Here is a 7,668-nt window from a genome sequence, read left to right as displayed (position 1 = left end):
CCAGTTGAGTATCTATGGAATGCTGAGCAAAAACCCTTATTAAATACATGACTAAAGCAAAATTAGCAAAATAAAAGCAGAAAGCAGTCATAGGTAAGGAAGAGTTATGACCCTAGAGAGGCAGGTGCCTGTACGAGGAGAGGGCAAGGAGACAAGAGAATTACACACTGCCAGCCTCAGGCAGAAGCTCAGAGACCCCTCTCCCTGCTCTCCATTCCATCTCCAAGAAGGAAGCACTAATGAAAGCCAATGACCATTGAGGTCCCAGGAACACAGAAACCGCTGATAATGGGAAGGCCGATTTTGGTGGGAGGAGTACTTGTGTGAGACATACACATGGTTGTACAGGCTCTTAAAGCCTGTTGTACACAGTGAAGTAAGTCAGAAAAATATTGTATATTAACACATATATATGGAATCTAGAAAAATGGTGCTGATGAACCTATTTGCACGGCAGAAATAGAGGCACAGACATAGAGAACAGATTTGTGGATGCAAAGAGGAAAGGAGAGAGTGGGACAAATGGAAAGAGTAGTACTGAAACATATATATTACCACATGAAAAACAGATAGCTAGTGGGAAGCTGCTGTATAACAGGGAGATCATACTCTGACAATGAAAAGGGGTGGGATAGTGTTGGGGAGTGGAAGGGAGGTTCAAGACTGAGGGGATGTATGTATGCTTATGGCTGGTTCACAGTGTTGTATGGCAGAAAGCAACACAACATTGTAAAGCAATTATGCTCCAATTTAAAATAAAGAGAGAAAGAAATAGACACGGTTAAAGCACAGTCACCGTATGACCTGAGAGCACTTCCCTGTCTTACAAGGGCACAGAATCAGAGAAGAAGAGTTAGGACTTAGCTCCGCTGTGTTTCAGGATTTAGGGGAGAGAGCAGCTTACCTTTCATTCTGTCTGTCCTGTCCTCAGGGTGATAAGATGCCAGGGTGGGCTCAGGGAGAAAGGGCAAAAGAGGAGACCACTTAAGATGGCCTCTAGAACATCATCTGTGTTAGAGACAAGTGAAGTCAAGTGAAGTCGCTCAGTCGTGTCTGACTCTTTGCGACCCCATGGACAGTAGCCTACCAGGCTCCGCCATCCATGGGATTTTCCAGGCAAGAATACTGGAGTGGGCTGCCATTTCCTTCTCCAGGAGATCTTCCCAGCCCAGGAATTGAACCCGGGTCTCCTGCATTGCAGACAGACGCTTTACCGTCTGAGCCACCAGGGAGGCCCTTAGACAAGAGCACTCTGAAATTCCCAAGTCCAGCACAATGGTAGGAAAACCATAGGGATCTGAGGTTGGAGGGCAGGCTGGGAAGAGCACTCATTCATCTGATGTGTCATGTGCAGGGATGCCCCAGGAATCTAGATGGAAGTGAGTTTGCAGAATGAGGAGGGTACTCGCTCACCAGACTCCACTTGCAGCTACTGTGTGTCCCTAGTGTGCCCACTGAGCGCTTGTACTCTGGGCTGATCCCCCTCTGCCTTCCTGGCAGAAATACTGAGTTGGCCAAAAGGTTCGTTATCAGTTCCCCCCACAGGCTGTTGTGGGGGAAACCGAAGGAACTTTCTGGCCAATCCAGTACTAGCAAAGATGTATTCAACTCATTTTCCCCTGGGGTCATACACCATGTGACTTTTCTCAACAAGCTAGTATCAAGACACATCCTGAATGACCATGTCATTGAGCAGTAATTTACACCAGCTCAAGCACCCAAGCTGAAGCACTTTCAGTGTGCTGGGACCTTGAGTTGGAAGAAGCCCAGTAGAAGACGTGCAAGTTGAACTTCTCTACCCCAACTGTGGAAGGAGGAGAGGGAACATGCCCCCAAGGCAGAAGGCACACTCTAGTGCTGACACACGCCTGGTCACACACATTGATCATTTTCAATGGATTGATATGATTTATGTATCACCTTCATTGAAAGAACTTTTCTTAAGGTCTTCCCTGGTGGCTCAGTGGTACAGAATCCACCTTTTGATGCAGGAGACACAAGTTCGATCCCTGATCTAGGAAGATCCCACATGCCACAGAGCAACTAAGCCCGTGCACCACAACTATTGAGCCTATGCTCTAGAACCTGGGAGCCACAACTACTGAAGCCCAGCATGAAGCCCATGCTGAGCCAGTGCTCAGCAACAAGAGAAGCCCATGCACCTACCGCCACAAAGAGTAGCCCCTGCTTGCTGCAACTAGAGGAAAGCCCTTGTGCAATGAAGACCCGGTGCAACCAAAAATGTGTGCATGCTAAGTTGCTTCAGTCGTGTCCAAGTCTTTGTGACCCTGTGGATTGTAGCCCACCGGGCTCCTCTGTCCATGGGCTTCTCCAGACAAGAATACTGGAGTGCACGCAAGAATACTGGAGTGGGTTGCCATTTCCTACTCCAGGGGATCTTGACCCAGGGATCAAACCCACGTCTCTTGTGTCTCCTGATGGGCAGGTGGATTCTTTACCACTGGCACCATCTGGGAAGCCCAACCAAAAATAAAATAAGTAAAATTATATTAAAAAAAAAACTCTTTAAGACTGCTTTATAAAAATTCACACAACACAATGCAGGCAATTTTTTTGAAAAGTGGGTTTAGAAATCAGCACAAGGGCACGGAAGAGAAGATGAAGCCAGGGGTAGAATCAGCACAATAAGTATCCACTGTAAGACAGACACAGTGTTCTATTCGCCTGCAGCATGTAAATGCAGGATTTTCTGACCTTGAATTCAAATTGAGGCCATGGATCGATGGTGAACGCGCAACTCCAGAGCAGGTGTTTGCCTGGGTATTTCCTGCCAAATGTGCTCGAGCAAGGTGACTTCTGGAAAATACAGGGAGTTAGAAGACATTCTCTACATGTCATGAGAGAACATCAGAGCTGCATGGAGTCCACTCCCAGCCAATGCAGAAAGTCCCTTGTAATGCCCCAAAGACATGGGTTTGATCCCTGTGTCTGGAAGATCCTCTGGAGGAGGGCATGGCAACCCACTCCAGTATTCTTTTTTTTTTTCTTTATTATTTTTAATTGAAGGATAATTACTTTACAGAATTTTGTTGTTTTGGACAGAGGAGCCTGGCAGTCCATAGGGTAGCAAAGAGTTGGACATGACTGAAATGATTTAGCACATACATGTCTGAGTGTGTGTGTGGGGCTGTTATTAGCCAGATAATTTTGTGGCAGGCTGAAAAATGACCCCCCCTCAAAGATATCTGGGCTAAAGATGTAGTCTCTGGAACTTATAAATGTTACCTTATTTGGAAAAAAAGTTCTTTACAGATGTGCTTAAAGATCTTGAGATGACCAGATCATTCTACATGACCTGAGTGAGTCCTCAGAAGACAGAGGCAGAGGGATGACTTCCCTGGTGGTGCAGTGGATGGGAGTCTGCCTGCCAATGCAGGAGACACAGGTTTGATCCCTGGTCCGGGAAGATTCCACATCCTGCCGGGCAACTAAGCCCGTGTGCCACAACTACTGAGCCCGCGGTCTAGAGTCCAAGAGCCACAACTACTGAGCCCCTGCGCCTAGAGCCTGTGCTTCACAGCAAGAGCAGCCACCGCGATGAGAAGCCCATACACGGCAATGAAGAGTAGCCCCTGTACCACAGTGAAGACCCTACACAACCAAAAGTAAATAAAATCAAAAAACGATCCTATTTAAAAAGAGAGAGGTAGTGGGGAATTTGACTCATGGAGGAGGAGGTGATGTGAAGATGGAGGATGGACTGTAGTGACATGCCCACAGGCCAAGACCTGGCAGAGCCAGCAAAAGCTGGAAGTGGGGGCGGGGTGTATTCTCCCTTAGAGCCTCTCAGGGGAGGTGGGTGGCTGTCCACCCTTGATTTGGCCCAGTGAGACTGACTCTGATTGAGCGTGGGCTCGGTAGTTGTGAGGTTCCTGCTTTTGCAGTGTGTTTCCTCTACTGGCTTGTCAGCCAGAGAACATTTTAATTTCATCTTGGGTTACTAACTTTCTCTTCAGAATGAGTCACCAACTTTGTATTGTAAATAAGGTTATGGCTCGGTTCAGTTCAGTTACTCAATCGTGTCCGACTCTTTGTGACCCCATGAACCACAGCACATCAGGCCTCCCTGCCCATCACCAACTGCCGGAGTCCACCCAAACTCATGTCCATTGAGTTGGTGATACCATCCAACCATCTCATCCTCTGTCCTCCCCTTCTCCTCCTGCCCTCAATCTTTCCCAGCATCAGGGTCTTTTCCAATCAGTCAGCTCTTCGCATCAGGTGGCCAAAGTATTGGAGTTTTAGCTTCAACATCAGTCCTTCCAATGAACACCCAGGACTGATTTCCTTTAGGAAGGACTGGTTGGATCTCCTTGCAGTCCAAGGGACTCTCAAGAGTCTTCTCCAACACCACAGTTCAAAAGCATCAATTCTTCAGTGCTCAGCTTTTTTTATAGTCCAACTCTCACATCCACACAGGACTACTGTGAAAACCATAGCCTTGACTAGATGGACCTTTGTTGACAAAGCAATGTCTCTGCTTTTTAATATGCTGTCTAGGTTGGTCATAACTTTCCTTCCAAGGAGTAAGCTTCTTTTAATTTCATGGCTGCAGTCACCATCTGCAGTGATTTTGGAGCCCCCCAAAAATAAAGTCTGCCACTGTTTCCCCATCTATTTGCCATGAAGTAATGGGACTGGATGCCATGATCTTAGTTTTCTGAATGTTGAGCTTTAAGCCAACTTTTTCACTCTCTCACTTTCATCAAGAGGCTCTTTAGTTCTTCTTTACTTTCTGCCTTAAGAGTGGTGTCATCTGCATATCTGAAGTTATTGGTATTTCTCCCAGCAATCTTGATTCCAGCTTGTACTTCTTCCAGCCCAGTGTTTCTCATGATGTACTCTGCATATAAGTTAAATAAGCAGGGTGACAATATACAGCCTTGACGTACTCCTTTTCCTATTTGGAACCAGTCTGTTGTTCCATGTCCAGTTCTAACCTGCATACAGGTTTCCAAAGAGGCAGGTCAGGTGATCTGCTATTCCCATCTCTTTCAGAAGTTTCCACAGTTTGCTGTGATCCACACAGTCAAAGGCTTTGGCATAGTCAATAAAAGAGAAATAGATGTTTTTTCTGGAACTCTCTTGCTTTTTCGATGATCCAGCAGACGTTGGCAATTTATCTCTGGTTCCTCTGCCTTTTCTAAAACCAGCTTGAACATATGGAAGTTCACGGTTCACATATTGCTGAAGACCTGGCTTGGAGAATTTTGAAACATTACTAGCATGTGAGATGAGTGCAATTGTGCGGTAGTTTGAGCATTCTTTGGCATTGCCTTTCTTTGGGGTTGGAATGAAAACGGACCTTTACCAGTCCTGTGGCCATTGCTGAGTTTTCCAAATTTGCTGGCATATTGAGTGCAGCACTTTCACAGCATCATCTTTAAGGTTAGGGTTAGATGTGTTCGGTATCAGAAAGTAATGACCCAACTCTTAAGGATCACAGCAATTCTGAGGAATGGATACAATAAAATGCTCATCTTCTTCTACAGCTTCTTCCTTGTAGCCAGAGGACTATTTAATCTGGTCCTAGGCATTTGAGTTCCTTATTTAAAACTCTCTTTTCTCTGTCCCTAACTGTATTTGAAGTACATTACCTTTTTTCTTAGCAAAGAATGACCTGGTTAACCACCCTAGTCCCCACCATTAGATGAGGGGTGGAGACTAATATAGATCCAGGGACCCACCATTAGACTAAAAGTAGAAACTAATATATATACCCAGGAATCCTTCATTAGACTATGTAGCAGAGACCAAGACAGACCCAAGGATCCCCCAGGGATCCTCCACTAGACTACAAGTGGAGGCCAAGAGAGACCCAGGGATCTTCTATTAAACTCTAAGTAGAGACTTAGGTTTTAGTCCCAATTGTATCATATGCTTGTGTGACCATGAGCATATCCCTGAACCATTCTAAGCTTCAATTTCTTCCTGTAAGACTGATTTCTAAAGTACCTTCCACTTTTCGATTGATGTTTGCCTTGTCTTGTTGTAAACAGCTAAAAACATGCTTTCTTTGGCTCTCATGGACACTATGATGTTTTCTTCCTAATTTAGTTCAAAGGGCTTCAAACACTTTGATAGAAAATCTTTTAACAGAAGACCACTTGTCTATTTTCTTTGTGCCTTATCATCTACATTTTGCTCTCATAAACTGAGTATTTTTTTCTTCTGTGGTACTTGGTGTGTTGAAAACTCGTCATCAACAGGTTGGGTAGACACTGTGACCATAACTGATCCACGATTGTGATTATAAGGTAATTTTCTAGAATGGCTTGGGGGGTGCATATGCTTTTTCAATAAAATTGTGGATATCTGAAAGTAATTTAATTTTATACTTTCAAGAGAATGTTCACATAAATACCTTTTTTGTTGTTGTCAGACCATGTTTCAGTGACTGGGAGAGAGGAATGGCTTGGAAAACAAACATCATTCTAAAGCACCAAGCACCACCCCTACCTCATCTTCCCAGTATAATTCTAAGTTCTGCCGTCTCAGGAATCATAGGGCAAAATTTAACAACTGTAAAATCTAGGTGGTGAACAGATGTTTTCACTGTACAATTCTTTCAACGTTTTTGTGAAAAAAAGCATAAAGAGAAGATGAATGAATTCCTGGGCTGGGCAGTGGGGCCTAGCCTGGGCACGGGAGATCACTCTCAACATGACCTGGAAGGCAGCCTCTCTGCCTTCTTCCTGGAGACTTGCCATTTCTTTTCTCACTTTGAGTGATGTGATAAATACACTGAACGGAGTCTAAGATCATAGCTGATGAGATGGATTTCCTTGGCAGTCCCTCCCACCCACCCATTCTGCTGCACTTAGCTACCTACTGCTCATGGACACCTCACCGGCACCCAGGAAAGGGGTTTTGAACACTTGTCTTTAAAACTTAACAAATACCTTTATGGTGATCAAGACAGACTGGGAAGTAGACAATATAAATTTATAAATAGATGATGTAGTTTATTTATCTTAGCCAAAGATTTGAAAAGCTATGATCAGTGTATTTTTTAAGTCATTTTCCCCTCATACTTGTTTTTTAAATGATTTTTTCCCCTTTGATTGTGTCTTTGAACCATGTTTTCTCCTCCTCTCCTTAAACTGACAGGCTCCATCTGGTGGTCAACAGTCCTCTCCATTCTATGAGTACTCTGTGATGTTATTCCAGTGGGTTTTGTCCTGTTTTTTTTTACTTTGCTGAGCTGTGTGTGCTAAGTCGCTTTAGTTGTGTCTGACTCTTTGTGACCCTATGGACTGTAGCCCGCTGTCAGGTTCCTCTGTCCATGGAATTCTCCAGGCACGAATACTGGAGTGGGTTGCCATACCCTTCTTTAGATTTTCCCGACCCAGTGATCAAACCTGTCTCCTGCATTGGCAGGCAGGTTCTTTACCCCTAGCGCCACCTGGGAAGCCCGTTTTTTTACTTTGGATTCTTCAGCTTTCTGTACTGGTTTCATCATCCTTGGGATAATTTACAACTCACGAGGCCCTTCATAATCCGAACCGTACACATCCTCCATGTATCACTTGTGGAACTCCCACAGCTCACACTCTACCCAGTTGGACCATTTGCTTTCAGCCCCAGCCTGTGCCCCTTGGTGCTCTGCCCTCCACGAGTTTGTGTGCATTGTCCTCTCTTCCAGGC

This window comes from Bubalus kerabau, chromosome 1, assembly GCF_029407905.1.
Source record: "Bubalus kerabau isolate K-KA32 ecotype Philippines breed swamp buffalo chromosome 1, PCC_UOA_SB_1v2, whole genome shotgun sequence".
In the NCBI taxonomy this organism is placed as follows: domain Eukaryota; kingdom Metazoa; phylum Chordata; class Mammalia; order Artiodactyla; family Bovidae; genus Bubalus; species Bubalus kerabau.
This window is presented reverse-complemented; position numbering follows the sequence as displayed.